Genomic DNA, 10,982 nt, shown 5'->3' on the forward strand with positions numbered 1-10,982 from the left:
CATCCTACCACTACCTCTAGTTCTTCTTCTACAACCCAAACACCTCCTGTTACTCCAACTCCCATTCATAGCACTACCCAACCTACAATCATGGCCAATAGATATGCTCCCCTTGTATTGCATGCTACCCCAGGTACTATGCCACAAGATTATCGGAGTAAAATTACTACTTTTGATGGCACTGGGACCTACACAGCTCAGCAACATACTAGGAAAATGATAGATTACTTTGAACTTCATGAGATTAACACAACAGATGTCCAAATGAGAATTTTCTTCTAAAGTCTAGTTGGAGAAGTTAGAACCTGGTTTATATATTTAGCTTCCCAAAGAATAGATAGTTGAAGAATCCTTTACCAACAATTCCTGAATAGGTGGGAGAAAAAGAAGGATCCCCTTCAGATTTTATCTGAATATGAGGACCTTAAAAGGGGACCTCATGAAACCGTTCAGGACTATTGCACTAGGTTCAATAGTGTTTATAGTGCCATTCGAGTTGACCTTAGGCCCCCACCTAGTTTAGCCCTGATCAAATTTCTGGATGGATTTGATTCAGATATGGATTTCCAGTTAAGAGAAAGGAACCCTCCCTCTTTGGAAGAAATGCAAAGCATAGCTGTAAGTGTTGAGGCTAACCTACTTTCCAAAAGAGCCAAAGCTAGGAACGAGAGAAGAATACCTACAAAAGATGAAAGTTCACCCTTTGAACAAAAGCTTGATGCTATTGTTAAAGGAATGGACAAATTGTTTGATAGAGTCGACACAATTGAAAGGAAATATCCTTGGGATGGCCAGCAGGCTAATTCAAGGAGAAATCCTAATTTTAGAAAAAATCAGAATCAAAACACTGGTAGGAATATTCTTGACCAGAATATCAGACCACCTTTCCAGGAAAAGTATGCAGAAGCCTCTCAATCAGAATACCCTGAGCAAGACACTCAGATAAATTTAATGGGTCTAGATGGCGAGGAAGATGTATTCCTAACTCGGGATGACCAAGAGTCCCATGTGCTGCAACAATTTAAAACCCAAATAGGAGAGTCATTTGATTTTAGATAGGGATATGACTCTACTATTTTTGAAATACATAAGCAGTATAATTTAAGAAGTAGAAAAAGTACTCATAACCTTGAAACAAACTAGAAAACAACTCCTAATCAACCTAAAAAGGGTAAAACAGTCCCAGTAACCAGAACACTTTAGATCCTTTCAAGAACAAATCAAAATCCTTCCAGCCCCATCAAGATGTGTCTGATAACCAGCCCAACAATGAATAACCTTCCACTTCACTTCCATACAAGGAAATAGTGGAAGAGCCTCAAAATATTGCATTAGAAAAATCAGCAAAGGATGTCCTAAATCCTGAAATAGAAGAAAATGTAGAAAACATTTCTGCCAGAAACCCAAAGGTTCAAACTAACAAAACAATCCTACCCTTTAATCTTGGAGAAGAGGTAGCCAAGCTTAAAATTTTGGTTCCTTTGATATAGTTGGTTAAACATGATGTTTACAGGTCTCAAATAAGCAAATCATTAAATATTATTGAAAATGCAGGTTCTGTAAATCTCTTTGATGACCAGCCCAAGTTTATTTTTTGCCTTGAAGTAAATGGGAAACCACTGGAAGGAGGGATACCACCTTTCTATGTCAGTCTCAATATCCATGATAAGATTTTGCATAATTCCATGTTAGACTTTGGTGCCTCTCACAACCTCATGCCCAACTCTGTTATGGAGAAACTCAACCTAGACATCACTAGACCCTATAGGGATTTATTTTCCTTTGATTCCAGTCAATTGAGGTGTTTAGGTCTTATAAAGGACTTATGTGTTTCATTGGTTCAATATCCTACTAAAACTATACTTATGGACATAGTGGTAGCATATATTCCACCCAAGTATGGCATGCTGTTGTCCAGATCCTGGGGTGCCAAACTTTAAGGGTCTCTACAATTAGACATGTCATACGCTACCATATTTGTTTTTGGACAACCAAAGAAGTTATATAGAGAAACTTTAATGAATTATGTAGTGAGTAGTCAGGAGAAGCCTCAAAACTTTCCCATTTACTTAGTACATTCTGATATGGATTCCTTTATTCTCTATAATGTTGAAACTGATCCAGAAGATATTTCAAATAGTATAGCAGCAAAACCAAAAGAAATTGAAAAAGAAAGGTCAACTGTCCAAATTCAAGAGATATCAATTGATAAAGAAAAATAATATGATAAAGAAAAACCAGATGATAAATAAAATCCAAATACTCTAGTTAAGAAAGACTACACTACCCAGATACAAATTATGAACATGAAATTTTGTGGCATTTAGAATTTGATGGTTTAGTAAACAAATTAGGTGCAGAGGTAGGTGTATGGGTCTATAACTTAGAGAATGATCATGCGGAAGGATATGTCTATAGGTTGAATTTTAAATGTACAAATAATATGGCAGAATATGAAGCACTCTTGCTAGGCCTCAAGTTAGTCAAAAGATTAGGAGCCATAAGGGTATCAATCATAGGAGATTCTGAACTGATAGTTAAACAGATAAAAGGAGTTTACATAACCAGAGATCCTAGATTAGGATGTTATAGAGGAACAATCATAGAAATCCTTAATACTTTCTTAGAAACCCAGCTTGCAACTATTCCTAGAAAACATAACATGCAAGCTCATAGCCTGGCTATGTTTGCCAGCACCTGCAAATTTCCTTTCCAACCCAATCACCAGTATACAGCTAAGATTAGGCATAGGCCAACCATACCAGATAATCTTAAGAACTGGCAAGTTTTTGAAAACAATAAGTAGATTAATCACTTTCTAACATTAGATGAAGAATTTTCTAGCATTAATATAGATGTAGACTTAGTTTCAGATTTTGATCACCCTAATGAGTTAGACATTAAAAAATTGGAAGAAAACTCAATAAACATGCTTCACCCTACTAAATTCATGAAAACAGACATTCAGGATTTAAAGCAAATGGATATTGATGAAATAATTGATGATGAAACTGAAGTTATAAATTTTAAAGATAATCAATTACCCAAGGGATTAACTCCTTTGGAGCACCTATTTGACTCTAATGATATTCCTAAAAAGCCTAAGATGGAGCCCTTGAGAGTAGACATTGAAGAATGTAACATAGGAACTCAAGAGAATCCTAAACTGATAAAATTGTCCACATCATTACCCCTTGATGAAAAACTGAAATATATTGAACTGTTGAAATAATTCCAGGATGTTTTTGCCTATAGTTACGAAGACTTAAAATCCTATGATACCAGTATTATTCAACACACTATCCCTTTGAAAGAAGATCAAAAACCTTTTAGGAAAAAGCTAAGAAGAATTAATCCTGTTTTATTACCTTCCATTGAAAAAGAGATCAAATGAATGTATGAAGCAGGAATCATTGCTCCCATTAGGTTTTCAGATTGGGTGTCTAATCTTGTCCCTACAAGAAAGAAAACAGGAGAAATCAGACTGTGTGTTGACCTTAGAAATTTGAACAAAGTCTCACTCAAAGACAACTATCCCTTACCTAAAATGGATCACATAATGCAAAGGGTAGTAGGTTCTACAAGGATTTCACTTTTAGATGGATTCTCAGGTTACAACCAAATTTTAGTCCATCTCGATGATCAAGAAAAAACTGCATTCACAACACCATGGGGCACCTTCATGTATGTCAAAATGTCCTTTGGATTGAGAAATGCAGGGGCCACCTTTCAAAGGTCAATGGATATTTCCTTTGCAAAAGAAATCCATGATTTCTTGGTTATATACCTTGATGATATAACAATATTTTCAAAGTCAGATCAACAACACCTGGATCATCTCAGGCAAGTTTTTCTTAAATGTAGAAAATTTGGCATTTCTTTGAATCCAAAGAAATATTTATTTGGTTTGGAAGAAGGAAAACTGTTAGGCCACATTATCTCTAAAGATGGAATCTGGATTGACCCAACCAGAATTGAAGCTATCTTGCAAATACCTCACCCAAGAAACATTAAAGAACTTCAGGCATTTTTAGGAAAAATAATTTTTTTAAGAAGGTTCATCTCTAATTTAGCTGAACTAATCAGATTATTGAATAACATGTTGAAAAAGGATTTGACTATTAAGTGGACAGTAGAGGCTAAACAATCATTCGAAGAAATAAAATTAGCCTTAACTCAAACACCAGCCCTCACAAGCCCAAAATTTGACAGAGACTTCATTATCTTTTCCTTTGCATCAGAACACACCATAGCTGTAGTTTTACTACAAAAGGATGATCAAGGATGTGAAAAACCAATAGCCTTTTTTAGTAAAGCTCTTAGAGATGCCTCATTAAAGTATAAAATAATGGAGAAACAAGATTTTGCTTTGGTAAAAACTATTAAAGATTTTAGAGTATATATTTTGTATTCTCATGTAGTAGCTTATGTTCCAAATGTTGTAGTCAAAGATATCTTGACACAGGATGGAGTTGATGGCAAAAGGGGAAAATGGATAGCTACTATTTTAGAATATGATATAGAGATAAAACCTACCAAGTTAATTAAAGGTCAGGGGTTGGCCAAACTCATCGTAGAAATAAATTGCCAAGCCCTGGACATAAATCTGATTGTAGAACTGGATAACGAACAGGAGATGGCGACTCCATAGATCAGCCAACCTTTTCTAGATTCCCCCTGGTATGCTAATATTATATATGTTCTACAAAACCTGCAGGCTCCTCCAGGGTTATCCAGAACTAAGAGTAGGTTTTTGAAAATGAAAGCTTCAAAATTTTGCATTATGGATAATACTTTATTTTGGAAAAATCATGAAGGCATTTTGTTAAACTGTTTATTAAAATAAGAATCTAACAAAGTGCTCCAAGAATTTCATGTAGGGGATTGTGGTGGGCATCTCTATTGGAAGTCAACTGCAGACAAAATTCTAAGAGCTAGATTTTACTGGTAAACCTTGTTTTCAGAGGTTAAAAAATTTGTAACTTCCTGCCACAAGTGTCAGATCTTTGAAGGAAAAAGAAAACTTTTCCCTTTGCCTTTGAAACCTATTTCCATAGAAAAACCTTTTCAACAATGGGGTCTTGACTTCATTGGAGAAATCCATCCACCCTATTCTGCTCAACATAAATGGATCCTCACTACAACTGATTACTTCACAAAATGGATAGAATCTATTCCCTCTAAACAGGCCACTGATACTGTAATAATAGGTTTTCTAGAGGCTAATATTCTGTCTAGGTTTGGTTGTCCTGAAAAAATTATCACAGATAATGATGCTGCCTTCAAGTCAAAGAAAATGATTGATTTTTGTCACAAATATCATATAACACTTGGTCATTCCACATCTTACTATCCTCAGGGGAACGGACTTGTAGAATATTCCAATAAAATTCTAATAAATATTATCAAAAAACTATTGGAAGATAATAAGAAAACTTGGAACAAGAAATTAACCAATGCTTTGTGGGCAGATAGGCTTACTACTAAGAAGTCCATTGGAACCAGTCCCTATGAGCTAGTGTATGGAATGGAGGCAGTTTTCCCCTCATCTTTAGGAGTTCCAGTCACGAAGTTACTTCAAGAAGCCCAAGTGGAACCAAATGATATCCATTTATAGCAAACCAGGGAGGAAGTATACAACAGAGCCCAAGTACTACAAGAAAAAATTAAGAAAATCTTTGACAAAAGGACTAAAGCAGAAGACTTTTATCTGGGAGACAAAGTGTTAAAGTGGGATTCAAGAAGAGAGGACAAAGGGAAACATGGGAAGTTTGACTTCCTATGGAAAGGGCCATACATTATATATGCCTTCAGAGGAGATAATTCATATTTCCTTAAAGAGTTGAATGGTGCAGATATTAAAGGAGGACCAGTCAATGGTTGAATGTTAAAACACTACATTGACCCAATTTACTAATTTTACAAGTTTAGTTGTACATACTATATCCTTCATAATGTTCAGTGTTGATTGGATGGTAAAAGTTTTGAAGTTGAAGCCCGAAGAGAAGGCCCTAAGCTTCAAAAATGTTACTGTCATAGATATGAATAAAGAAGCAAAGTAAAAGGGAAATTGCAAAATAAAATCACAATATTTCAGAAGGCTATTGATCTACATTCTTGACTTTGCACCAGGAAAAGCCATCCCCAAGTGGAGCCATTGTTATGTTCCTATACCAATAGGTGTCATATATCATGATTGACTTGGTTTAGTTCTGAAATATGTACATACCTTTGCTTTCTACAAATGTTTTCGATATTTGTAAAAACTCAAAAAATTAAAAAATGTAAAGAGGGTATGCCCTAAAAGAAAAATCAAAGGGAAAAGAGAATAAAGAAAAGGTAAAAAAGATGAAAAATGAACCCCAAGGAAAATAAAAAGACTATGAAAGTGTGCAAGTCCAAATGCCATTACTATTTTACTTTTTGTATAATAAAGATTGTGTGCAACTTGTTATTTATGCCACAATCCATGGTAACCAAATAGTTTAATCTTGGTTATTCCATGTTTTGAATTTCTGTTTATAGATAGAGAATAAAATCTGACTAAACTGTTTAATCTTAGCACATAAGTAGATAGGTAGAGTGAATAAAAGGAGCTCAATAGTTTAACCTGAGCCCTTGGATGTAATAAGGATAGACTTGGATAGATTCCCATTGTAAAAGAAAAGAAAAGTTTGATACTTGGGTTTGCCAGTTTAAGTGCACCCTAATAAAAGAAGTAAAAATGGTAGGATGTATAGGTGGGTAAGTAGATGATTGGTTTCAGAATTATGTATGATGAATGGTTAATTTAAAAGCTCAAATCTTTTACTTTCATCATCAAAAGCACTTAAAGACATGGATGAAAATGAAGACATTTACATCAGAGACAAAAGTCAAACTAATTAACCTCCTCACTCTTTTTTCCCTAAATTTTACTAATTTCCCATAAATACTAAAGGCACCAACAACATGAAAGTTAAAGGGGCTCAGAGCATTTCTCTAACTTCTGGAGGGACCAGACCCTCGGCCCAATAACTTGTAAGGCCTAAGGGCTAAAACCCTTTCATAATTCATTCATCTCCTTCAAATGCTTTTCCTAAGAAAAATCACTATTTTACTTAGGAAAAATAAAGGTTTCTCATAAAGCCCCCCGAACACAGTTTAGCCTAAGTTATGATGTTGGATGATGAAATGTATTTTCGGAAACATTTACTTAGCACTTTTTCTTTTCCATATTCATATTAATATTTAATTATTATTATTATTTAACTCCCAAAAACAATAACCCCTTCCCGTATTAATTAACTAAAATCCCAAAATAAGAAAATATCCCCTCCCGATATTTTGAAAAATAAACCATAATAATGTTAAATCAGTTGGATTAATTAATCAAATCGGGATTAATTAAGAGCTAGACCCCCTACGCATTAAAGAGAGATTAATTAATCACCTAGATTAATTAATAACCTCTCTGCCAATCATATCACCCCCGATGTAACTAAAGTCATTCTAATTATCATCCTGCCCCTCCATTAAATCCCCGCCACTTCCCGTTGCCGACTACCATCCGATCAACCTGCACACATCCAACAACTCTCACCCATATCACATAGACCTTTGGGTCGAACGCTAACCGCACGATACGAGTGGTTTTGACTTTTCGTCGGTGCTACGTGTCACTCGATCTATGGCATCGCGTGACCCTCTGCCAAAACCACCAACCTCCAAAAGGAAGTGCGATAAAAACCATTACCGCTCCCATTTACCGCCTCCACAAATGAAAAAGTGTCCCATCAATCAATTTCCGCCAACTATCAGTTTCATTCACTCGACAAAAATCATTGACGTTGTGCATAAAAACAAAAAATGTTCATTGTTTTCCCTTTTTTCTTGAGAAAGCGAATTTTGCCTTCCATGCACACACAGAGTACGTCCAGTCCAACAACTGACTTCCAACCGTCAACCGCCATCAGTTACTGAACTTCAGACCATTGCAGACTACTATGCGCACCCTGAAAAGTCTTCACTGTAGCCATTTTTCTAGACAGTCGACCAAAAATAGGTATTCGCCGCATTTCCCTCTCAGAAACCCTGTTTTGTACTGAATTTCCACTAAATTGATTTAAACCCAAATTACTCAATACAATTAAGATATTTTCTTAGTCCCCAGCTTCCCCAAGCACCTGTTTTTCTTGAAATTCCTTGAAAACACAAGAACCAAGGATGGAAGTTCTTGTTGCCCTAAACATTACTCCAATCATCACTCCCCACAGGGATTTGGACTACCTCCCCTTGGCCGATAAAGATTTTCAAATCAAAGACCTTACTTTTGATGATAGCCCCTTGAAATTCTATTGCAGGTATCGAGACAATTACCTTAACCACTCTGATAACATAGGTCTTTGGGAATCAAATCTACCAAAGTACCAATTCCCTTCCGTTCACATTTTCCCAGATATTGTCCACCAATGCCATGCAAATTACAACCCCAATCTAAGAGTTGTCATGTCCCCGGACCAAAGAATCCTTTTCACCATTACAGCTGAATCTATTAATGAGATGTTGCAATTACAGCCTGACCAGAACCTCACTCCCCTTTCCATTGTAGAATTACTTGAGAAATCTACCAAGATGTCTAGTTCTAAAATTAGCAGAGTTTGTCAGACTTTCATTGATAAGAAGCACATGCCAAAAGACCCCCCTCCCTACATGTCATGCTTTTTCACTGATTTAGGCAAAGATATTGTCACCATGATTGCTTGCATTATGGGTTTCATCACTAGTGAGTATGTAGATGAATTGACCTTAGCCTTCATGACTATTTTTACCCCTGGTCAACCTCCTGTAGCCAAATTTGACTATGCCACATTCATTGCAGACAAGATACATGACCAATTCATGAGATTAGAGAATGAGAAAGTCTTTAAATATTGCACAGTCTTGTATCATATTTTTCTTTACTACTAGTCTGATAAATTCCGTTTCACTGTCCAAAAACTTGACACCAGAGGGAATCCTAGGTCTGTTGTCTTGTGGACTTCAATTTTTCACTATTCAGTTTCTTCCCCTTGTACAGATTTTATTGATCAATTTGTCCATCCTGTAACTACCATGTTGATAGGAAGTCCCCCTCCCAAAATTAGTGATGATATCAAAAGAATCCTTCAATTATCCAAGCAATACAGGGTTGGTGACTGGTACTTATACTAGAACCATACCGAGATCAGAGTTTATGGGTGTGAATTGCCTCCCTACAAATTTCCCTAATATGTCCCCATGAGATTATTTTCCCTGGAGTACTAAAGGCAAATGATAAACTTTGATGAAATCCACTTTATGAAAGCTAAGAAGAAATCTCAGTTGAGGATAAAGGATCATCTAGGGCCATTTGTTTGTAACAACAGAAAGACAGGGAAAATAGCAGAAGAAATCCTTGAAAGAATGAGACTGAAAAAGAGTTTCATCTGGCCTTATGATCCTCATAGCTTCATCAGTGACAGAAGACAAAAGCATAAGCTGTTCCCCTACATTCATCATAGAATTCCAGAGATAGAACAATATGCAAATCAAAATGAATGGGTGGAGGGAACACGTATAGAACTAGATAGCACACAAGTTAAAGTAGAGAATGTTATGAAAGATATAGAAAAAAGATATGATCTGGATTCCTTTGAACAAGTGCTTGCAGAATCTTCACAAAGGCCAACACAAGAGCTAAGTGCCCAGTCATTAGGATAACCAAAGACTTCAGAACTGAGGAAAGATTCAGGGTCACAGAGCATTTCTGAGGAATTGACCAAAATTGAAACAAACATGGGCAATCCTCTAGTATTGCAGACTCCTCTAAATGAGGAACGAAATAAAAAAAGAAGCAGGAGTGAGGCTAGTCCCTCAACAGTGCCACTAGACCAGGTATATGTTAAAAGAACGAAATTGAATCCTCTGTCCGAGCAGGAGTATGAAGAAACCAGAAGTGACACAGCACAAACCACAGTAGCAGGAGGGACACCATTTGCTTCTCAAACTCAAATACTCAACAGGAAACCAAGTGTGGAAGTGTCATCATTCAGAGTAGCATCAGAGCAAAGCCAGGATTTGAAGGAAAAGTATAAAGATATTAAGGCTAGGAATGAGCAGCTCAAAGCTCAAACCTATGCCAAATATCTGAGAATGGCTCCTACAAATCAAACAAGGTTGATGTCAGCTTTTGACATCAAAGAGGGAAAAATGCAGATGAGCTTCTTGAAGCCAACGGTACAACAACCACAGTCCATGGCTGATTACTTGAAGACCAATTTTGAAGTTCTTGCTAAAGACATCCACCCAATTGATCAAATTGAGCTCCACAAGCAAACGGGTGAGATGGTCTACTCAAATTTAACCAGTAAAGCCATCATTGCATATCAGCTGCAAAATTCTTTGAACAATACTATAGCACAATTACAGTTAGAAAAAGCTTCTTCTTAGGCTAAGGACACTAGAATAAAGTCATTAGAAAACCTAGTGATTGAGTTGAGTCATAATCCCAAAGATGTTAAGGCAACTACAAGTGTGATAAAGAATAAAAATGAAGACACTACTACACTCAGAAAACAACTCAAGCTCCCTCCCCTCATACATCCACAAACTGCAAAAGTCATTGAGAAACAGAATGAGGAGGAACTTATGGACTTGGTCCTTAAGTTAAATGAACAACTGAAAGAAACAGAACAAGAATTGGAAAAAGCTTTGCAGTCTAAATAGGGTGAGTCGACCACCATGCCTTAGACTGTAATACCGATAGTTTCTGCAGCAGTGCCATCTACCATTGCAACATCTTTGGCACCCAACATTCCTCTAACAACAGCTCTACCAGTAATAGCAACAATAGGTACTTCTGAAGCAGCAACAACTTCAACAAAGCAAACAAAGGACTTAATCAAGTCCATGGAGGAAATGAAAATCCAAGCAATTGAGATACATAAATTAAAATAAATGGTTACTAGCTTGGAGCATAATTA

Source organism: Pinus tabuliformis, chromosome 1_2 (assembly GCF_031772625.1).
Source record: "Pinus tabuliformis cultivar Carrire ecotype Pingquan chromosome 1_2, CPIR1, whole genome shotgun sequence".
Classification (NCBI taxonomy): domain Eukaryota; kingdom Viridiplantae; phylum Streptophyta; class Pinopsida; order Pinales; family Pinaceae; genus Pinus; species Pinus tabuliformis.